Here is a 24,086-nt window from a genome sequence, read left to right as displayed (position 1 = left end):
GGAGAGACTTTCGAGAACGTTCAGGAAAAGTATATCATATTATAATCCAGTTTATATTGTGTTGAAACAGAAGGCAGGAGTTGGATGTTTCCATGATCAGCTCCAAGCACTGTCACAGGTCATGACAGGATGGATCAGTTGATCTCCATTTTCATCACAACAGCATCCTCAGTTTATATTAAATGACAACTTTTGTCAATCTTTTCATATTTTTCAACTGCTTTGTGAAATCCTGCTAGCAAATCTGTTCTAGGTCTTCCCTCCCACCCCCCTGACCCAGCCTACTCTGCTTATTCAGGAAATGATCTCTAAAGCTTGAACACTATTTACATTATCAAGATTTACTTATCTTTTCTTTTTTTCCATTGAAACACTAAGCAGCTCTTACATCAATGTAGGTGTGTTTGAGAATTATGAGAGCTTTCAATTCTCATGCCAAACTACACCCACACAAGTCAATTCCAGTTCCAATGACTAAAGGTCATGTGAATGGCAAAAAGTAACAGGTAAGAACCTCATTTTGCTATTAAGAGTAACTGAATTTGCAGTTATGGTTTATCAGTGAAGGAATTAATGCCACGAGGAGTAAATCCTTTCCCTGCCTTTTGCTGGTGTTTGCTCCTACTATTCCTGCTGTTATTTTGAAAGACAGTTCCAATGGAAAAAGAGACTGATGATGTGTGAGAACACAGATTTTCCTTTTAACACACCAGTGAGAGAGAGAGAACAGTGGTGGGCTAGCTCCTTGCCAAGAAGTAGGTAGCATTCACCACCCAGCTCCTTCTGCAGGCTTTGCTAGAGCAAAGGTTTGAGTGCTGGGAATTGTTGGGTTCCCTGAGGCTGATGGCCCCTGTTTGTGCATTATGCCTTTCCCAGGGAGACATATCCATATTTCTTAGGTATGACTGAATTCTCACATTAATTTAGTGGTTCTAGTTCTTAACATGGCCTTTTGTCTGCTTTCAACCAGATCCTCCCTGGAATAGTGGTCTCTTTGATTTGTTTTTCTCCCACACCATACCTGGTATTAATTTGTGCTGCCCACCTGGGCCAATTGTTACTCTACAGGCCCTGAAGACCAAAGTGGTGAAGATTCTGCAAGTTCTTCCCGCAACTTTACCTTTTGTCAGGGTGCAAAAGGTGGCACTGGGTGAGGGCAACATGAAATTGTCCTCCAGGAATTCAGGAGCAAAGCCAGTGTTTATGGGGACTGTGTCTTAAGGGACCTGGCTAGTCTTGCAAATTAATTCTAGCACAGTGAATTTGAAGAATAGGAAGAAAATCCCAAATGTGGGCATATACTTCTGTAATGAAACCCTCTCCTCTCCCTGGAATCACCTCTTGACAAAACAGGACCTTTGGTTCAGATCATGAAAGACCTGTAAACACTAGAGAAACTTTCTCCAGTGTATCAACAGCCTTGCTTTCTTTGGTCTCTCTCTCTCTCTCTTTCTTCTGCTTTTAGCTGTACACTGAAGGGAAGAGCCAGTGGTGTTTGGAATGTTGTGATTGATACTGTTTCTGTGCTTCCAGCAAAGTGATCTCTGGAACTCCCAGCCAATGGTGCTCCAGTTCTCTATAAATTACAGCCACCAGACTCCAATTTTCCTTTCTAGAATAAGGTAGGACTTGATGTGAAGAGGAAGGTATATAATTATCCGGACAAAATGGAGTTGTTCTGTGGCTCATCCTTGCTATTTTTGGCTCAGAGGTCAGGGGTTTTGTTGTTTGTTTGTTTTTTTTTCCTGTCACAAACTCACAGCAGGTCAAGCTGGGTATTTAAGGTAATTGTGACCAGGCCAGTGTCATTTAAGTAAATGGACAGAGCTTATTTGACAAGGCATATGGTTTTCTCAGTTGCCTCCTGCTTTATCTGTCCATCCTTTTCCATTTGTGCTGTTGAGACATGTTTAAGTATATTGTCATATTGAGTATGTTTAATGCTGTTACAAAAATTGGTGAGAATTTTGCCTGAATCCATTTCTGAATCTATTAAATGCAAAAGGTTTTCATGACATCCATAACAGGGAGGCTGACCATCCAGACTGGCAATGTCGGGAAGGTACATGAGGGACATCAGGATGGACAAGGATGGCAGAGAGAAACTGAGAAGGAAATGGGAAAGAATTCTTCTACCATGATTTGTCTGGAGCAAGTTTTATAGTGCATTTTGCAGCCAGTGGTGGTTTTAATAAAGGGGCAAACCAAAAGTAAGTGCCACTGTAAGTGCAAGGTTACATAAAGCCTTATGAGCTCAGGGTGAGGTCTGAAGTTGGCCTTACATCTGAATTTGTACTGTGGTTTATTTGTGTTTAATGGATTTTGCTATCCTTTAGTAGCAGAAAGCCTCCAGTCCTGTTTGCAACCATTGCAAGGAGTATTTTCTCTGTACAACTGTGTCTCTTTGTACTTAAGCATCTTATTTGGAGCACTTGGATGCAAGGCTTCCAGCACAGTCCTCAGCCTCCTGCCATGTTTATCTACCCCTCCTTGGTGGTCTGGTCTGTGCTGGAGGCATGGAAACAGATAGCTCCCAAAAGGCTGCCAAATCCACTGCCCTGAGCTCTGCTGCTGTGGTGCTACCAGTAATTACAGCTCTGTCCTAGGGCCCCAGTGCTCCAGTGACATGAAGGTGAAGCTGTTGTTTGGAAAGAAAATAAAATTGACTGAATTTTTGGTTTGTGCAGACACACAAAGCTGCCTTCAGCTGGCTAATCAGTAGCATTAGTAAATAATGATATGAATGCTACTTCCACAAGGCCTGATTATGCTTTCCTAGGGAGAAGCAATTCTTTACACTTCAAAATTAAGTGGGGTAAAGTCCACAATTTTTCTCATATAGGACATGAGGATGAAGGATCCCCCTTCTGGTCTGGGAGTGTCTTTCAGCACTTTACCCTTCACAGACCTGACTGGTTATGTAGCTCATGCTTTCAGAATATGTGAGGGTCAGGATGTGTGTGGCAAATGGACCTCCAGGAACACCATGACTGACAATTTTTTGTCCATGTCCTGGCAAAAAAAAAATGGAATGCCAGGATGTCAACTGCAGCTGAGGATCTAACTGATCACTGTGCTGGGAATTTCTCTGCAATGCTCATGGAATTTCTAGATTTAAACTCCCTGGCAAAAATACCTGATGTCTTCCAGCTATACTTCAGAAAGTCCATAAGTGAGAAGGTCATCTTTCTTGGGACTCTTGTGGTGTCTGAAGGAATGCAGTGATTCAGAAATTCTGTTTGCTTAATAATTTGTAAGACCTCTTGCTTTTCCTGTTAGCCTTTAAACAGTGGGAAGAACCATGGCAAAATAATTAAGATTAAAAGGCATGGTTTCCTCTTCAGATGAAAGTAGTATTGACTTTGAAATGCTTGGTGGTGACTTTGATTCATGTCTTAGATGGACCTTTGTCTGCCAGTAGCTGCTACCTCTGCACAGCTCCAGAGAAATTGCTGGAATACACCGTGGGGCCAGGAAGAGAGGGGAGGTCAAATGTGGACCAAAGGAGAGTGATGAATCTAAAATAAAGCCACTGATCCAGGCAGACTCCCACGTAAGACACTTTAATGCTGTTTACTGGTATCATTTTTCAGAGCTCCAGTTAAATGCAAAACAAATCACAGATATGTTAAAATTTTCCTCTGTGGGTCGGGCTGTTGTTTTCAATGAGCAGTGGTAAAGCCCCTGCTGTGGTTTCAGCATGGTTAAAAGTCCTATTTTTTTGCTGTTCACAGTGATTAGAAAAATAGCACGTTTGATACGCTTTTGAGTTATGTGAATGCTTCTGTTTTAAATCATGGACGAGAAAATTGTTAACAATAGGTTAATTTTTTGTTTGTTGCTCAGATGGGATGTTTTAGCCCCTAAAATTGAATGCTAGTGTAAATCACTGTCTCTCTGCAGCACTGCTGAGCTCGCTTTTGGATGGATTTATGGAAAGGTTTGATTTTCCTTTTCTTTAATCTTATATTGGCTTCTAATGGGGCCCACACCAGAGCCTTGTAGTGAAGGAGGCAAATATAGCTGTCTTCTAGCTCATGCCTCAGCAGCTGCGAGGTACTGGCACACAGCAGAGGAGCTTTGTGTCCTGGGTTTTTGGACTTCATTCAATCGGTTCCACTTTGCATATTTATTCATAGCAAAGCACCATTAGCTCAAGACTAATAATTGGGATGGCGTGAAGAAAAGTGTATAAAGAGATGCAGGGCCACTTGGCTCTCCCGAGGCCTGACTTGGTGAGGGTTTGACTGATTCTTTACGTCAGGAGCTCTGTGAAGCCTCTGAATAACATATTAATGCACATTGCTGCTTTTCTCATCCTCTCATTTAACGTCTTTCAGTTCAGTAGGGTGTTTCTTGAATTATACTCATGTAGCTTAAAACTTAGCCCACAAGTTAGGTAGAAAGCCAGTTATCTTTTTGAAAAATAACGAGGAAAAAAAGAAAACATTTCTAAATGCTAGTAAAGAGCAAATTGAATGTTTTCATCAATGCTAAGGATTTCAGCTGGCAGTTTTATACCTCCTATGTGTTTGTTTGTAAAAGAAAATTCAATATACAGCATAAATGTGTTTAATTTTACACAGACCTCCATTCAAGCTGCTTTGAGTTGGTAGGAGCCTTTTTCTTCAGAAATGAATCACTGCAAGAGCTGGTCCTTCAGAGTTCCTTGTTGAAACAATCCTACCTGTCTGTCTTCCTACCAAGCCCTTTGGGCTCTTTGGATGGGAGAGCATGCTGCAACACGAACCTTCCAGAGAAAGGAAAAGATTATGGTTCAGGTTTTTTTGTTTGTTTTTTAGTGATTCTGGCACCTGGAAAGCATGGCTGTATCAGAAGCTGGTTGGATCAAGAGGGTCATAACTGAAATGACCCAGCAAGGGCCAACATTGTTATACCATGAGTGAATTATCCCTGATTCTGGAGGGACGTCAATATGTCGATTCATTCCTTACCGAAATTTGCACCTGGATATCCAGTTGTTTGACGTAGTTGCTTGTTTTCCATTGAAGCTCTATGTGAATGGCAGAAAACAACGGCAAAGAAGCCATCCCAGGAGACACTTTTGCTCCAGGGGGCCTTGGAAGGGCTACAAAGCGTTTTAAGGATGTAGCTCGTATTCTCTGCCTGCTGAAGCTCAGAATCCTGGGGATTTTATCATATACTGTGAGGGCAGAGCCCCATTTATAGAACAACATTGAAACCTCTGCAGGTCAGAAGATGAAAGAAATGTTGTGAGAGCCACTGGCTGATTGAGCAGTCTGTCATCAATAATGGATTTTGAGGAAGTGGGACAGTAAATATGTCTGGGAGAAGGAAAAATGAAGTCAGAACTAAACCCGTACTTCAGACTGAGGTACAGTCATAAAGCAAAGAATACTGTGCTGTACTTCTGATGTTTTAATTTATGTGTGTAGATAGGAAGAAGTTGCTTCTATTTCCACTTGGAAAATGGACATTACACTCTTAATGCACTTTCTGAGTTGAAGTCAAATAAGTGAGAAGTGCCAAGGTAGCAAACAGACCTCTATTACGTCAGTTAAGTTGTGGCTATTTATTTTAGAGCTCATTTTGGCTAGCATATTGTGCTCAATATATTGCATTATGGAACAGTTTGACTGTGCTTTAGATTACTGCTCTGCAGTGTGTGGGGAAGCTATTAATATACAAATATATTAGTATATTACAAGTATAAACCCACATGTGGTTCAGTTGCATCTCAGGAAGGTTCCACACTGCAGTGCTCCATGGAATGCCAAATGGGTCTGCAGGCAGCACAGCCAAAGCCTTCTGTCCCATGCTAAACTCTCACAGTGAAAGTGAATTTTATGCTATTGGAAAACACTTTTGAGTGGTGTGGCTTTACATCAGGTCTGTCAGTGAAATACGGCACTTCAGCAGAAATAGTTTTGTGCGAGCATAGCCTTATTTTTGTCCTTATGGAAAAACTAAACTAAAAAATGACAGCACTAAATGATCAGTACTATGACAACAAAAGGCTCCCACAGTTAACCTGGTCTCAACCAAATCTTCAGTGATGTTAAAAATCACAGGGGAATGGACCTGTGAGTACCTTTCAGCATTTTGTTGTGTTGAGAGGTAAGTGAAGCAGAAGACTTCCCACCCAGCCTCATTTAAAGCATGTGGGATATCAGTATCCATATGGAATGCTTCATGATTAATCATCATGGAGATTTGTCTCTGTGGAAGATGTTTCGTTCAGCCCAGGACTGAAAAACAAAGGATATGTTGCTGCCACACTAATGAAAAACATAGACAATCTGCTGTTCATATGTGCCAATTGTTGCTGCAGCCTTTACATAAATGCACTTAAAGATGAGAAAAATAATTGCAGGCAACCATTCTGCAGAAAGCTCATAGAAATATGGGCTCTCTAGGGGGATCCTTTCAAGTGCATAAAAAGCCTTCCACAAACTTAATTCTTGTTATTGAGTTCTTCTTTGTGCTTGCTGTTGGTCAGCCCGTCAGACCACAACACCTCAATTGAAAAAGTGCCAAGCAGAAAACTAAATTGTAGTCAGGGGGTGAGAAGGGTCAAGGGAAATTTCAAATTTTCTATGGTTTTGTGTGTGAGGCTGGGCACAAGCACAAAACCTGATCTGAAGTCCAGAGAACCTTCTAAGGATGACCATGACTGGTACAACTGTGCACATATTGGCAATTGTAATGGTTTGCAGGGCAGTGTTCCTCTTGAGCTAAAAGCCAAGGTGTGTTAACCCATGACAGCAATCCAGTCAGCTTCTGGATGTTTTTAAGTAACGGAAAAGTGTAAGCACCACCACTGCAAAATATTTATATGGAAACAGTCACTTTCTGTGGCCTGAATAATGTGCTACCTGTGGGTAGATGGTGCCTTTGAATAGATCTGGTTTTGCTCACCAAGTTCCAAAAGGTATTTTGTAATATTATGAGTAAATATTCAGGCAGTTGCTCAACTGAGGTTCAGATCCTTGCAGTATGAATAGATAGATACTTCCATAGCCACAATTATCATAAGAATTGAATCCCTTTCTCCTGCAGTTTCTAGAGGCTTCTCCTCACTTCTTGTCCCAGACTGTGTGGGCTGTGGCCCTGGAGTGTTGGAGAAGTGCCACTGTGTCATTGTGCAAGCCCTTAGTGCACCCATGTGCAGTGCTGGCCCCTCTACTGCAAAGGAAACAAACCCCAAAAGTACAGAAGGCCCTGGAAAGGGCAGAAAGGATGACCAAAGGTCTGAGCAAGCAGTGACTGCATCTGCTGGGATGCTTCAGTTCAGAAAATAAGGGAGCAAGGTGGGATCTGAAGTCTACAAGCCACTGGTGACATGGGTGGGTTGACACCAGTTGCCATCTCTTAGAGTGCAGGAAATAAGGGCTGTCAAATGATCTTGGCAGGAATCACTTGTTCAAAACAAAGAAGAATAACTTCTAGAAGTAGACTTCCTGCCAACAGATGCTTTGGATGCAAAGAGTGCCTGCATGGCTCTAAGGGGACACAAGGCAAATACCTGGAAGGGACAGCTCTGTTGGTTGTTCCTAAGTGGCCACACCAAGCTCAGGAAACATTTGTGTTTAAAATAACTCCAGGACTGGGAAAGTGCTCAAAGAAAGTGTCATATACATTCACCCCTGTTCTTAACTTAGACATGAGGTTTGCTTATGGCCATTGTTGAAGACAGGATGCTGGACCAGATGGCTGTTCTGAAGCTCTTATATCTGCTATAGATAAGGTTTTGCCAAGATATTTTAGTTCTTGGTATCCAAGATGTTGATGGTTTAGTGGTTTTTTTCTTACTTGGTCAGTCTTTCAGGTCCCAGGTTCAGTCTGGACATCGATTCGGATCATCCTCCTCATGGTACCTGGAGAATTAAGGCAGTGGATTTCAGTATGATTGGAACAAGACTTCTGAAACAAAAATTCAGAGGGCTTCAGTCTATTTTCCACTCTCCAAGTATTATTATGGAAATGACTGCATCTTCTTTCATTTCCACCTATTATTTCTGTGGCAGTAAGTTCCCAAATATGCTGTAAGAACTGTGGACTTACTGCATTGGGTATTATCCGTACATTGCTCTGCTACTCATCCCCAAAAAATATCTCTTAAACTACCTTTCTCTGAATTTACAGGCCTCAGTTTCCAAGCCAAATTTAATTTAGTTATTTTATCACAAGCACTAACCAGGAGTTTTGGTTGTTGGTTTTTCTGGGATGTTTCAGCCTTCCACAGCAGTCAGAGAGCACCACCATTGGGACCCTCACTGGCAAACTTTTGATCCATGATATGTGTGGTACGAGAGCAGTGCAAGCCTCTCATCTTTGTCTTTGGGAGAATGCAAGGCAAGTACATAAAAATACTTCCTTATTATAATGCTTAGTAGTAAGTGTTGCTATTAAGTCATCGGCTAATTTCTGATTCTGTGAAAGAAGCATGTTTTGGGCAGAAATTTTCCAGGCCTAGGTTTGTTACAAAGTAAATTGTTTGCTGAATAAAAAGCTTTTAAGCAGACAGACAGCTGAAAGGCCCGAAATTCAACAGTTGCAGTTTGCATGGAAATTGTCCTTATTGTGGGGTTGTCTATAGGTTTTTTGTTTTTGCCTTCATTTTCAGTTGTCTCCTTTGCTTTGCCACAGCCATCTTGTTTAGTCTTTGCCATTAGAAAACAATCAGAAAACCAGTGTTGCCAAGTATAAGTGCATCTCATTTTTAAAGTTCAGCTGGGTTTTTTTCCCTTATATGATGAATTTTACACAGAGGCTGCTGCATGATACCTTTCAGATATGGCCAACTCTGCCAAATCTAGCAAAAGCGGCATTTTGGCCAGACATTATTGTTGCTGCCATTGTGAGTTCCACCATTGCCAGACCTTCTGGGCTAAAACAGCACAATTTTCTGCCTTCATATATAAGGGGCTGACTGGCATAAAAGAGAAACCTTGCATTTGTTTAGGTGCACAGCAGAAAGAAGCAGGTGCACATACAACAATGCAGAGCCTCTGTATAGGAGAGGTGCAGCATCTCTAGGATTTTCAATATTGCCTAAAAAGCCCTTCAAGCAGAGCTGCAGAGTAGCTGCAAACTAGATTGTGATAAGGAGTAGATGAGATTTAGCAGATTATCAGATGCCAAAAAGGAGAAGTCAACTCCGTGTGAAAAATTCATCAGGGCTGAGCAGCCAAAGGAAGATGGAGGTGAGTACAGAGGTGCAAAGACCTGATCAAGAAGGTGTCATTGTCAGCTTGCAGGCCAAAGATTTGGCAGGTGAAAATTAGTAATGTTTTTAGGTATTCTAATTCCCTATCAAGACATGATGCTGGGGTTTAGCCGAACAAGCTCTGTTGAAATAACTCCTGTCTTAAGCCAACCTATAAAACAGGCTTCTGAAAGGGCTTCTGAAGTTGATTAACTTTGTTCTCCCACCTAGTTTGCTTTTCATGAAGGTTCTGGTTTCACTCAGGGCTGGAAATGAGACTTGTCAGGAAGGCAATGAGAGTTTTGTGGCGCACGAGGAAACGCAAGAGGCTTGCCAATGGAAACCTTTGTCTGGTGAGATTTCGTCCAAAAAAGCGTGTCCATGCAAATTCAAGCCATGGGCTGGGCAAGTCGAATTCCTCATTCATTTTGTGACATGCAAAAATCTTTAAAGGTGAAGCTTTACATGACAGCACAACCTGGGCATGACACGGGGTGAGATTGCGATCAAAAACCACGTTGTCACGAGCTGGCCGTGGGACAAGCAGCGCTTCCAACCTTTGTATCCCTGCTTTGACAACAAACCGTGCAGCTTTTACTTGGCAAGGCAGATCAAAACATGGCAGATCACATTTTCAGCTCTGTGCTTGTGCTTTTTGGGGAGCTCTGTTCTCTTTTCCCACCTCCTGAAGGCCAGGGCAATGTTTGTGTTGCCAATATTTTTTAAGCTGGCAAGACACGCTTTTTCTTTCATTGCCAAACTGGTGAAACGTCTTCCAAGGAAAAAGGTATGGGGGAGGGGGGTTACTTTGGTTTTCAGAGCTTCTGCTAATATTATTTATTTCCTTCTCTACGCATCTTTTGCACTCTCAAACAAAACAATTGGATTCAAAAGAAAATGTGCTCAGAAGTCAGAGCCTTTTTTGCAGCATTTGTAAGTGAAAGTGCAATCCAGCTGTTGGCAAACCATAAGCTCATTGTTTTGGCAACGCTGTTTCATTTACTTTTTTTTCTGTTATACTAACTTGTTTGCTCAGGTATTGGAATTCAGAGTTTTTCCTTCTTTTTAGAAATTCACACCCTTTCTGGCAAGGTTCGAGCTGTTTTTATTGCTTACAATTATACCTACAGGTAAAATAAATACTTTCCCACGGATGCCCTGGAATCCAGTATGGTTATAAGCTGATGTAGCTGGAAGAGATGAGTTGTACAACGAGTATTTCTGCCGCTCTGTCTTTTCCTTCTGACACTTCTTAAAGACACAGGGCTTGAAATTTGTTCTTGCTCTTGAGTTATTGGAGCAGTTCTTTGTAAAGGCTGCAGGGTCTTCTCCAAGCAAAGCTGGAGTGGATGGGAATAGATCTAAGTGACTTGGAGAGAAAATACCTGTGAGGGAAACCTAAAATGTGCCTTTGCAACACCAATATTCCCATGGCCTTCAGAGCATAACTGAGCAGACCTTTATGCTGTTCACACAAAAAATGGCATTGGAAGAACATTTTGATGTCACAAAGAAAAGCATGGAAAAGTTAGGAAATGCCCTAATTAAAGCTGCCTGTGTAATTCATTATGATTCATTTTTTAATTATCTGATCACATACTATTTTTTCCGCAGATGCCTCTTACCTCTGCACACAGGATGTTCAGAGGCCTCTTAATGAGCAGCTATTCAGCAGTTTGTTTCATCTTCATTGTTCCATGTGTGGCCCAAGGCCTTATTTACTGCGTGCTATTAAATCCTGTTTTGAGGGCTAAATCCATAAAAAGGCTTTGGCCTGGTGACCTCGTGTGCTGAAGGATCTGACTTCTTAGCCCCCTGCTGCCTGGTGTTGAGAGGTAGAGTTTATGGCCCAGGTGTGCTGCTGCAGCTGTGGCAGAGCAGGGCCAGCTCTCCAGCCTGGTTCCACAGTGCCATTCCCAGCCACCCCTGGCTCAGGCGACCCCAGGGAGCACATCCCCTCCTGTGGCTGCAACCTACTGCCACTCAAAATCCCGAGAATCATCTCCTTTCCCTGCAGAGTTAAACGGGAAGAGTCTAGGGTTTGTGACTCATGCATCCTGTTTTCAGCAGTGCCACTTAGGTGCTGATAAAGCCCTGGAAAAGTGTTTCACCGAAGCTGTGACCCAATTTTCTTCCCTGTAGAAAGGGAATAATGGCATGGGCCAAACTCTCTTACAGAGGTGTTCTCTGGCTCCAGTGTTTACAAGTCCTTGGGAGTTTTAGTTATGGGAAAGACAATGTATTGCCTCTTCATCCAAAACTGAAGGTCAAAGTTGTGGAAATATCCCCTTGTCTCACTGCCTGAACAAGGTTTATGGAAGAACTCTTGGTGATTCATTTTTTTACACAAGAAACATGGGCTACTTCCAATGCTCTTCAAACTGGGGTCTTCCAGATCACCCCAGGAATCTCACCAACACGTTCTGGAGAAGTTCTGAGGGACTTATGGAGAAATAGTGAAGCAGGCAGTTTTCTTCTCAACTCAAACCATCAGGATTGTGTCTGTAGCAGAACACAATGAGCCAGGGATGGTTCTTTGGCCTGGAGATCAAAGAGTGTGGCATGACTCAGCCATGGGGCTGAGCTCAGCCTCCTCCCCTCCCAAAGAGCCAAGACACCTTGGCCATGCTGCCTGGTGGAAACAATTGACCTTTGCTATCTCTCAGATCATGCTGAAGCAAATATGAGAGGGGAGAAGCTGGCAGGAGCCAAGCCCACGTTTGTGAGCAGGTTAGCAGTGGTGCGGGCAGCACTGACCAGGCTCCTCTATATTTATCAATATAGACAAGGGCCCATGCAAGATGTTCAGCTTTCCCTGAGAACTCGTCACAGGGAATGTGGGGGAATCTTTAGGATCTGGTGTGTTTTGTGGTTCTACCTCTGGGGGTTTTAGGAGGGTCTGGATTATTATCCTGTGTGTAATGGCAACTAACCCAGAAGTCCAGTAGTCTTTAGTGGAGTTGTGACAATGTTCCAATTCTAATGTTTTATCCAGGAGAAATTTTGCAAAGTAAGACTTTCGTAGGTAAATAATTCTCTTTCCCGAATACTGCCGGCCTTTATATTTCAGAGAGGGAGGGTCAGGAAGTGGCTACTTGAACTGGAATCTCAGATAGTTCAGGATAACGCCCAACCTTGGAATCACTTGCTGTGTGGCTATTTTTCCTGTTTTCTGTTGTCGTTTGGAGGTAGATGTGACAGAGGTGGTCATTTTATCTTTCTGGGGAAAAAAATATGCATGAAGAGATTACTGGAGTTTTTCGTTAATGGGGTTTTGATGATGTTTTCAAGGGCAGAGAAACAATTTGCTGCTTCTCTCCACCCCGAGGCCCTGCCAGTGCGACCTCATGTTCATTTCCAGCCAAAAGCTGCATTGATTTTCTTTCATTTACATTTAATCTGAATTCAAAAGTGTGTAAATGATACTTGGATTGTTCCTTCTGTGTCAACATACTGGAAATTTTCATTGTATTGACTGAGAATATCCTCCCAAGCACGTGCACTCACCCAGCATGTCAAACAGACCACAGTTAATATGTGTAATAAGAACAGAGCCACGAGGAGCAGGCTGCCTTGTCCTAAAGGAGCACATCTTTCTGGAAACAAAATTTTCTTTCACCATTTAGGGCCTGATTGCTCTTTAATTCAATCTTTGGTGGGCCAACACATGGGAAACAAGCTATGGAGTGGGGAACGTGTATGACTCTTCAAAGGCAGCTAGGCAATCTTGCATACAACATAATTGATCTCTACAGGAGCATGTAAATATTATGTTTTTTCAAATCCAGCAAAGAAAAAAACTACCCAGAAATCTATCCTAAATAAATCTTCCGGAAAGTGGGATTCAGACCAAGTTTTCAGCTTGTCATTTCTCTCTGCAATCCCTGGTGCTTTGCCCCTGAAGCTTTCTTGAGCCTGATCAGGAGCTGGATTTCAGCATTGCTGGTGCTTCCCTTGCCCCTGTTGTGCAACTGCTCGAGGAATCTGATTTTGGGACCTACTCAGACACTTAGTGCTTAGATACTTTCCTGATTGCCGTCCAAACCCTTCTGGAGCTCTTTGATTTCTATAAATGCGATGATTCAGCCTGGCTGGATCTTGGTTGAAGGCTATGACACAACTTGGGTTAACTTCAGAATCAGCCCTGCTGGCAAAACAGACTTTCTTGTGAGATTTATGGAGCTTCCTGCTTCTCGCTGGGCTGTGAATGGAACAAGAATAGCCTTTCTCAGAGTGCCTTGGCACTGCTCCTTCCAGAGAGAACCCAGAACAGGACACAATGAGAAATATCAAACTTCTATAGACTTTAAAAAAAAAAACACCAAAAAAAGCCAAACACCAAATGCCTGTGCTTTTTGTAGGGTTTGGTGGACTTTTCTCATGTTGTTGATGCTTCAGTCATGCCTGTTCATTCACTGTTAACTTTTAGGAAAGTGTATATAGCAAATACATGAAGTTACAACTCTGTGGATTAAATATAATTCAAGTTGACTTCAAAAGGTGATGTTTTGGCGCATCAAACTCTTAATGTCAGCAGTTATTTTGCTTTTCTTGCTGTTTCATTTGCACTGTCACTGTCTCTCTTCTTGCCATTAAGTAGAAACCCCTAAAACAGGCAGTCTCTGTGCACCTCTCTGAGACAGATGAATGGCCACGAACATTAAAGTGACCTGCTCGAGACTGCAAAAGGGGGAGATAAAAGAACAGAAAATCAAGGGTGCCCAAAATCTTCTGTCAAGTTGAAAAAACAGGATGAAAACTCCATTTAGAAGAGATTTCTTTATTATTATCATTATTATCATTAACCTTCATGCAAAATACCTGGATGACTTTTCTCCTGTGAAACATAACTTTCATGGTTTTAAAACTTTGTTACAGGCAACAAACATTTTCACACTCAAGCTAGAACCTGGGATGATACGCATCATAAATAGTTGCAAAGCAATAAGATATTAAAAATATGCTTATTGTAGTTAATCTGAATTTGTGTAAAAATTGAGTGTGCCACCCTCATATGCACATCATCAAAAAAGCCCAGTAACAAAACAGGATCATCAAAATCACCTAAGTCCCAAAATACTCAAGTTTAAAACCTGCTGACACTAAAAATACCCTCATTTCTTCACCTGCTAGAGCAGGCCATGTAAACAAACAGACCTAGCCTAATAATAGTTGCAGATGTTCAAAAATAGTGTTTATATTTACAACCATGAGCCCTGAATTTCTGTTCATAAGCCACATGCTTTCTTCCCTGACACTTTGCTTTAAAAATATACAGATTTTTGATGAAATCTTTCTAAAGCTTCTGTGACTCATGCAGAGCTCCAGCTCATTTTAATATAACCCGATCTCTATTCCCGTTAATTCTGTAAGATCTTTTTAGCTGCAGGTCCATGATTAATGAACTTTGATTCAATTAGTTCTCCTTCCTTTTGCTTCATATGCATGTAGACAGCTTCATGTACATGTGTATGTTATTCCTTGTCAGCAAGAGAAATGGTAGTGAATGACTGGGCCACTTCTGTCTCATTAACAGTAATTCTTTTTTCCTGCTTCTTTTCTCACATTTGCACGTAATTCTTTAATGTGTCCGTCTTCAAAGGCAAATTTGTTAGTTACCTTTATTTTATTTTATAACTTTGCCTAGCTTGGGAAACCCTCAAGCTCTCCCTTGATCCATTCCACTTTTTGCTCTCCTCTAAAATGAGTAGAAACACTTATATGTGAAACAGGGTGAAAAAGAAAAAAAGAAAAACAAAACAAAATAAACCCCTAAATCCCAAATGAGAGGAAATATTCAGTAAAAATTGAATGCAAGAACAAGCCCTTGTTTTTAACGTATTTTTCCTTCAAAAACACCCACTTGCAGACAAATATTTGTCGGAAGGACGATGTTCCCTGGGTGGCTGGGGGCACCTTGCCTTGAGCCTGGTGTGTCACACTGTACCCAAGTCATGCAGTCATGGCAACTGTCCTTGATGTGCAGTTTCCTGCATGAATCACCTGTTTCCTGCAGCTCTCCTTTCAGTTTGAATACTTCCAGTACTTCTTCACCCCCTGCCCCAGTTACTCCCAAGGTAATAAGGAGAATATTTAATTTTTCTGAAAGGAGTAAATTTGCTACAAATTATGGGCCTGATACTCGCTTAATGTCACATTTGTGAGTGGGCAACAAATGGATACACTTCAGAAAAACTGGTATTGCTATTAAAGAAAGAAACAAAACGTTTGTTTTATTAGTTTTCAATCTAATGCAATGGAATTGTGGCAAGGAGGTAGCAATTAAGAGACGCTCTAGTTGCGTGCACATAAAATCCCGTGTTTCTGTCTCAAAGTAAGAGGAGTGGAATCAAAGGCTGTTCCAGCTATTTGGATGTAACAATAACATTCAGCCTTGCTTTGTAACTGCTAATGGATTTCTTCTCCAGCGTGCCTCGGAGGAAATTATTTTCCTTGCTTTGGCGAGATGAGAAGAGACTCAGAATGGCTGGGAAAATCTGTTTGTCTTTTCTCTTACTGAGATATAAATCAGCCAGATCAGCCTTCAAGCCAGCGGAGTTTAAGGCAGGTTTAAATTGTTGCTCATGAGATATGAGGTTTCACAGACAGTCACCCAGCTGCTCTTCACCATCTCCGGGTGCAAAGCAGGGTGAGGAGTCTCCACAGCAGCTGTGTGGCAGCCAGAGGAGCCCTGAGCAAGGCTCCTGGTCTGGAGCAGGGCTTTCCAAGCTGTGATATGCATACCACTGGTGGGACACAAACCACTTCCAGATGGCAGATGAAGGCAGCTCCTCCACTCCTGTGTGAAGCTGCTTGTGTGTATTTCCACACAGATACTGGAAGTCATCCCATGCCTCTGTCAGCCCCAACTCCTGCCTGGAGCCACTGCCTGGCAGCGTGGAGGTGCCCACCCAAGCTCTGAAGAGCTTTCTGCTGAGAGGAGACCACCTCAGGCAGCTTTCTGGACATCCCTTTGCAGGTTTTCCAGGAGCGTTGCACAGACTATTTATTTTCCCCTGTTGTTTGAATTGTATCCGTTTTCTGATCTTGCCCTAACTTGATGGCAATTGATTGTTGCAGTGGTGCTGTTCTTTCAGCAGAGGAATGGGCTACATGGTTTTAACCTTTAGGAACCACACAGACACCCAGATTTTGCCCTGATTTTTCAGCCTTTTGATATTTTTATTCTTGGACTGGAGATTTCTGATGCTTGTAACAAAAACCAAGACTGATATTTTGTAAATACATTCCTTCCAGGGAGAAGGACAAATTGATGGACTGTTGGTTTGACCTGTGAGGTCTGAGGTTTGTCAACCTCGTCCCCCCAATTTCTAGTCAAAGTCTAAACTCTATTTAAACCCTGAATCTAAAAATAAAGTTCTTCTTTTTCTCACTCCCAACCTGACAGGTGAGTGTCCTTCTTTCTGTGTCCTCTTGCCACACCCACATATCTCAAAGATAACATTTTTCAAGAAGGAAGTGATCTGTTACTAAAATGCATTTGTTTCTGTGCAGATATAGCAGCCTTGCTGGGCATGTGATGCTCAAGGTATGCATGATGAAATGTCAAATGTAATTAGGTGAATTTTATCTAGCTCTCAACGAGGGTTTCTTTGCCAAAAATGTCTCTGGACCTCTGGTGATGATCAGGACCTTTGTTTTGCATATTGTTGGTACATTTCACCTGAATGACACAGATCTCCCACACCACTGGTTTTTGGCCAAATCTGTGAAAAGTTACTGCTACTAGGTATAGTAAACAGAATAACAATAATCCTAGTTTTTCATGATGGAAGAGAGTTTGTAGTTATTCACTTCTGCTAGTTCAACTCTGCTTTTCCATTAGGACACTAAATGACATCTTAACATTTCTGATTTCTTTCTTCTACATCCATTTTAACTTCTTTTATGGACATAACCTCTGTCTGTGTTTCTTCAACAACGTTCACTGGAGCAGAAGAAATGGTTTATAGGTGATCCTTTGAAATGCCCACATGGGTGAATGCAGGGACAATGCCAATGTTTGTCTTCTGCTTGCATGTATTGCAGCAGAGAAACTTAACCCTCTTTTAAAATGCAAACAACAGCTGTAGGCTTCCAAGCTGTCAGGGAATCCTTGGAATATGGAAAAACAGACATTTTTTTTCCATGCTGTTGTGAACTTTGTGAGAATCATGGTTGCACATCTTTGCAGTACAGCTCATTAGATTTTAGAGTTTATAATTTCACATAATAGCATGTTTCTTCCCGGAATGCTTCTACCCACAAATAACAACTTCCATACACTGAGGGTGCAGAAATTTCGTGTTCTGTCCCAACTTACACATTGATAAGTCTGGAGGGTGTCTGAAGCACAGCTTAATAAAAGCAGCAATTGCACAACCATGTGGCTTTTGGCCCTGATGAAAAGGTGATCAGTTTTCCCAGTCAGTAGTGGTTATTTGTGTAGATGCACCCAGATGAGCTATTTGTGCTTCATAGAACAGTAGGTTTGTCCAAAGCAGGTCTTGCTTTTATTGTTGTGAAGGACTCCAAGCCAGCAGGTAACACCAGAGAGAAGGAAAACATGCAGCTGCAAATCTGGCTGTAGCTGTTAGGAGTAAGGTTGGACCATTCTGAAGAAGATTGCCTGTGGGTTGTGAATGTTGCTTGCAGGGATAAATGCCCAACCCTGCACCCAGCTGGGTGAATGTGAATCAGGAGCAACTCAGGAGGACTGTTCTGGCCAAAGGCAGATGGAGGCCCCTGGAGAGGTCACTCAACAGCTGGATTAGGAGAGGCTGGGAGTCCTCCAAGGAGCCTGGCAAAGATTGAACTCCTCCCTCTGACTCACCCCGTTTACCTGCGTTTACCGTGGTTGCCAGTGTGGTTGTCAGTGACCTGCATCCTTTGCTGATCTGTGGGAACCTGCAGCACATTCCTGCTCTGAAATGCTGCCTGCATTAGTGACATCATCTTTGCAGGGAGGAATGTGAGCTCCAGTGCAACATCTGGGCAGCTGTGGATGCCTGAGCTGACCACACAGAGGATTTCACTGTTTCAGGTGGTACTTTGTTAACAGAGTTCCTGCTGGGGCACTATGGCCTGTGGAAACAATCTTCCTACCCTATAGCTCCTGAGGTTATCTTGCTGTTTATCTGGAATAATTGAGAAATCAATTATGTGCCAATATAACTGGTAAGCAAGCTCTAATTTCTGGAAGTAGTATGGGGCAAAGGCTTGAGATTTTGGAGAAGTGCCTCAGTGTACCATTGATACACCCAATTTGCTGCTCTTCTGACTCTGAAGGACACATACCTGGAGTCTCTGGGGAGGTTTGGTTTTGCATTAGTTTGTTTTTGGAGAGTTGCCTAGTCCAGCAGTCAGAGCTCAGGATGCAAAGCCAGGAGTCCCAGGCTTTTCCCTGCTCTGCAACCTCAGAGTTTTGCCTCATTCCTCTTCCTCTCAGTATTGCTAGTTTTGATTTGGGCAGTGGTAGTCTTTGCATTAAGGGCTGACCATTCAGAGTTCATGTCAGTGTTCAACAGTTAATGCTGTTTGGGTGTTTGGCAGCTCTGGAATCCCATATTCTCAGAGGCATGGAATATAAAGCCAAGGGGGATGGTTGCTCATCAAGACTGTGACCCATTTATTGGAGGTGGGCCCAAATCTAGACCCTGGATTAAACATACCTGAACCCTGGGGAAGCTCAGCTCTGAATTCAGATCCGAGTGTGAGCTCATTCCCATCTCTGTAAACACCAGGCAGGAACACAAACAAATGATTTTGGGGAAAATCATATACATATATATATATATGTGTGTGATAATATATAGGTAAAGCTTGAATCCGGAGCTGAACCTTGTTCAGAACTGTCCCAACCACTATAAATAGGTTTCCTGCATCTCCTGTTACATAACTCCAGAAATTAATTTTTTCTAGCAAAGCTTACACGTCAGCACAGAGCATTGTCCTCTGCAAGGTTACAGTGGCAAGTTGTCAGAGGATTTGATCCTCAGGATGCTGGTAGAAACCTGGAAATACTCCAATACCTTTTGTGCTGGAGATTAGGATCTGGTTTACTGTGTCTCTCTCCTGCTGTCTTTTTGTATCTCCTGATTTTAGTAAACAAGAGGGGAAGGAGAGAAAAGGAAGGAATTCATCACAGGCTTTGAATGATGCAAACAGTTTAATTAGGAAGTAATGTTAGATACAGTTTCCCTTCCTTTGCTGTTTTCCAGGCAGGATGCATCCTTAGGAAACAATAATAGAACTAGGGATTACAAAGCCTTTGCAGGCATTGCAGCCAAGTGGCCACACAGGAAAGTGATACAGGGGCAGGCGCTCGTGTAACGTGAGCGGAAGTTATTCAACGTTCCTGGAGGAAGCACAGCACCAGCACAGCTCAGGAGCAAGACAAATATTCCTGTCAGGCTGAAAGGGAAGATAATGCTAATGCAGATAATGGCAAAATGGTTGCCATTTTGTATTGTTTCTCTTCGTGGGGTTTTGCTGATTCTGCTCTCCTGAGCCTGGCTTTGAAATAACAGCACAGCTAAAAATAACCTTGCGTTTGGGCCTTAAAATGTCTCTGTGACACAAGGTCAAACACTAATGGGCATTTCCTACTCTGTAACCTTTGTAGCAGGCAGAAGGAAAAGTGTTCAAAAGGGGCATTGCTACAGGGGTCAACCTGAAACATTTGACCCTGAACTGGTTTAGTTCCTCCATCCAGGAGAAGGTCTGTGGAAGCCTGTGAGACACCAGTTTTCTGTGAGCTGAATTTCCTCCTGTGCTATTTATAACTGTCCCCATGTTTCACTGTGTAATAGCAGTGTTTGCAAATGCCTGTGCAATTAAACCCTCACCAGCTGGGCTCTGGGTCCTGGAAAACAGAGCCCACGATGATGCAGGCAGGCCTCCTCAGCCTGAAGAGTTTTGGTCTGTAAATTGCTGATATCCACTGGAGTGGCTGGGAGTCAGAATGCCTGTGGTCTGATCCATGGCCTTCTGCAGAGCTGGGTGGAGGTTAGAGAGACTCACTGCACTTGTGAACCTCAGCTTACCACTAGGATCCTGAAATGATGGGAAATCTCTCTTAAATGCACATTTCTCGTAATATTACACTGAGTCTCTTTAGAATTGAAAAGGCATTGAGGAGTCATTCTTTTCCTTTCCTTTGGGGATGCACATTACATATATTTTTCATACACTGGTCTCTCATCAGAAATTAATTGCAAGAAGAATGCTCTGTTATACCCCCATCAGTGTTCAATAGCTCTGGCATTTTCAAGTGGTTTCTGTGCTTCCTAATAAAATACTCCTGTTTTCCTGTTTCTGACTGTGGAAAAAGTGAATTCAAGGATGATCTTAAGCAATACACCTAAAATACTGATATTTTCCCACCCTCTCTGTACAGAGGTCTCCTGAAATGAAAACTATTATCTGCCTGTGCTCTCTCTTTAATCTTTGAGCACTGAATTTCTTGGTTCCCTCAATAGTATGCACAAGCCTAACTCCCCAGCCTGCCCACAGCTACTGCCTTGGAGCCCTTCACAGGCTCTACCTTCAACCTAGTCTTTTACTTTGGAGATCCTGCATGACTTGGAGATACTCTTCCCTCTTGGCTTATCATAAAAGTGATTCTTCCCACTCATTCTCTTTTGTATTTTCGCGCTGCTTCATCTGGAATGCAAATATGTACCAGGAGCCCAAACCTTCCTTTGAATTCCCCAGGATCATGCAAAGGGTGGTCAGAGTTGGTTTTCAGTGGATAATGAAGTTTTTGACTAACAGACGTTTTTTGTAGAAAGTGTTGTGAAATCTGCATGGCTTTATCTTTTACATGAAAAACTAAGAAACCAAAGAAAGAAATATTTCTGGGCCAGAAGGAGGAAAAAACCCAAACAAACCGACAAACAAATCCTTGAGGCTTGCAGAGTTTGTTTCTTCTCCAAACCAACATTTCTTCTCTTTGCTTTCATGGATGTGTTTTTTCTGTCTGTATTTCTACTTAGACTTTTACCTGTGTGGGACATCTTTGGCTAAGGCTTCAACACGTAGTTCAGGTCAAAAGAGAGTCACTGACTACTGCTACATTTCTGCAGATTATTCCATTTAACTTTTCAGTAACTACATGTGCCAGCAAGTGAATTAATCCATGCTAAAGCACTTCAGGTTTCCTCAAGTGTAAAAGCATCCATAGAAATCCAAACTCTTCTGTTCCCTGGTGATCAGCATTGAAAAAATACAGGGAGTCTAGTGGGATTTAAGTGATTTTATGAAATACAAGCCCTGATGCCCCGTGGTGTGTGTGGAACACAGTGTCCCAGCCTTGGGAGCACGAAGAACACGGCTCTGCAGGTTTTGGCAGCACAAGGAGAGAGGGACGGGGCTGATCTCCAGCTCACCTCCCAAACCAAGATCTGCCACCTCAGGGCAGGGCTGTGGGAAGGAAACACTGAAACAAGCAGCCCCATCCAACAGCAGTGTGAAGAAGAGGCTCCTGCAGGTGCAAGCTCTTCTGTTTCTGGCTCTGTGTGGGGGCACTATGATCTTGTTTTGCTTGAGACTCCAAAGACTCAAAAGTTAGCTCTGTACAGGGCTCCCAGAGACTGAGTAAATTCAAAATGACATGCCCTGCATCCTGAGGGGTCATACCATTATGCATGGTGTTTTGTGCAGAACATTCATTTCTGATGAGGGCTTTTATTGATGGCATCATTAGTATCCAAAGAGAGAGGGAAGATTGATTTGCTTTGACAGAGCATCAAATATTCCTCTAAGGGTATAAACATAATTTGTTACCCATGCAGAGAACTGTAGAAAAATTAAAAATTGAATTCTATAAAAAGAATGTGTTAAAAAGTCAGAAAAATTGCTTGGAACCAGATCTGCACAAGCTCAAGGTAAATTTGTAGTTTGGAGCTCAAAATATTGAATGAAATTATTACGCTGATTTCTCGCCCGTCTAGTAAAAAAATAATTCTGATACAATTGAAGAAAGAAAATCTGAGTTTGTTTCAAACTGTTGCTACCTCATGACAAATGAGTCCCTTATGCACTCCTAAATTTATCTTTGTATCATGACAGGATGAAGGTTTTAATATTTGCATTGTGACAGTAGGCTTTTAATCCTACTGTTAGTACTTTGAATAATTTCATTCTCATCCCGAGCTGTGCATCAGAGAGTCAGTTTTTCTACATCAGGATCTTTTCCCATCATTTCCAAGCAGTCTGGGAGTTGCATGAGGCGAAGAAAGGAGGATGTATATCTGAGATGAGAATATCAGGCAAAAAATTATGTACATTTGCTCTCCCATCCAAGATTTTCTCAGCAGTGATATCTGCTGTAAAAGCTGCAGGAAAGGTGAGTGCACAGTTTGATTAAATATGAGCTTGGAAACTGAATTTCTACATTTGGAACTGGGTTTCACATAAAGATGTAAAGCTTCACTCAGGCCTGTTGGTTTTATTTCACAGATTTGCATTAGGGAATGACTCAAATAGTTCAGGAGACCTTGGGCCTGACACTGACCTTGCCCTGAATTATCTTTTTTTTGCCTTGCAGTGCCAGGCTGGAGTCTCAAAGCCCAATTGCTCTGCACGAGCCAATAAAAGCACCATGGATTTCCTGGGTCAGATTTACCTTGGTAGAGCAGAGCAACTTTCAGATTACTGTGACTACATTTTGTACATTTTATGGGAACCACATCTTATAGGAACTAACTGTACATTTTACTATACTAACATACATTTCTCTACATTTTACAGGAACTAACTGGGCCAGGAGAGTTTTCCTTTCAGTCGCACTGCACAGAAGCACCTGAGACATTCAGGTATGCAAGCCCTGGTTATTTTCTGTCAGGACTTTTTGCATTAACATCAAAGCATCCTTTAGCATCAGCTCCTGTTTTTCCCATCTGTGAAACAAGGAGAGCTCCCAGTCTTTTGTAGTCCTGGGTTTTGGGGGTTTATAAGTGATAAATTTCATGTAAGTAATGTGAATGAAAGATTTAACCTAGTGTGGAATATAATATTCTCTTAAAAAAAAATAAAAGCACTACTTATTTAGACATGTCGAGGCAGTTGTTTGGGTTGTGAAAGAAGTTGCTGTCTTCAAACCTGGATTAATGGCCCTTGGGGCTACACAGAGAGGATGGTGGGGAGGTGACAGGGGATATTTATGCCAAGACTGAGAAAAATATACATTAAAGTTGTGCTGAAAATGCCTGGATTTATGTTTTCATTTGTTCTGCCAAGATTCTTCTCAGATTTAATGAGCACACATGGCTGGTGCTGACTTGAATTGTCTGTGAGCAGAAGCCATCATGTTGTTTTGACCACATCTCTTGTCCAGAGAGAGCAAGAGCTGCTTGCTGTGTTGGGATGATGCTGATGGGCAAAGTGAGTGCATTTAGCAGGTTCTGCTCATGGTGTTTTCTGCAGGGTTACCTTTTTTGGGGGGGAGGGGGAGTCTTTTATAAATGGGGAAATCTTGCAGCCAAGTCCACCTGTTGACTCCAACCTGTTTTCCCAGTCAGTTAAATCCTAGGAATTCCTTATTTGCTCTGCAGTGGCACCTCTTGGGCCAGCAAGAGGTGAGGATGAGCAACACCAGTCAAAAGAACCTCAACATGCTGCAGTATCAGTGCCTCTGGGCACATTGGATCACAGGTTTGATTCCTGTGGGAGCTGCCAGTGAAACCTCACCATGGTAGCTTTTCCTCAAATTTTATATTAAATAGAAAGTATCTTATCTCCTGATCTCCCTGTGAAACAGCAACGTGGAAGAACATTCAGGATCAATCTTGTGGTTCATGAAAATGACCTGGCAGTACTCCTTTGCCAGATCATTCTCACATATTTCAAAACAAAACCAGGCATAAACTCCTACCAGTGAAACACTTGGGCTGAG

General features: G+C 42.2%; 1 long non-coding RNA gene across 1 annotated transcript in view; it reads left to right on the top strand.

The window, feature by feature from the left end:
* The window catches only part of LOC310910338, a 73,591-nt gene extending 49,990 nt beyond the window's left edge, over positions 1-23,601 (top strand). Inside the window, exons 3-4 of the long non-coding RNA XR_014590282.1 lie at positions 22,943-23,007; positions 23,432-23,601. This is a non-coding gene — a long non-coding RNA (uncharacterized lncRNA). The remainder of the gene's footprint in view (positions 1-22,942; positions 23,008-23,431) is intronic.
* Positions 23,602-24,086: the final 485 nt, after the last annotated feature.

The sequence above is a fragment of the Zosterops lateralis genome (genome assembly GCF_965231275.1).
Source record: "Zosterops lateralis genome assembly, chromosome: 6".
Taxonomy (NCBI): domain Eukaryota; kingdom Metazoa; phylum Chordata; class Aves; order Passeriformes; family Zosteropidae; genus Zosterops; species Zosterops lateralis.
The sequence above is the reverse complement of the archived record's forward strand: the minus strand, read 5'-3'. Positions and strand labels throughout refer to the sequence as shown.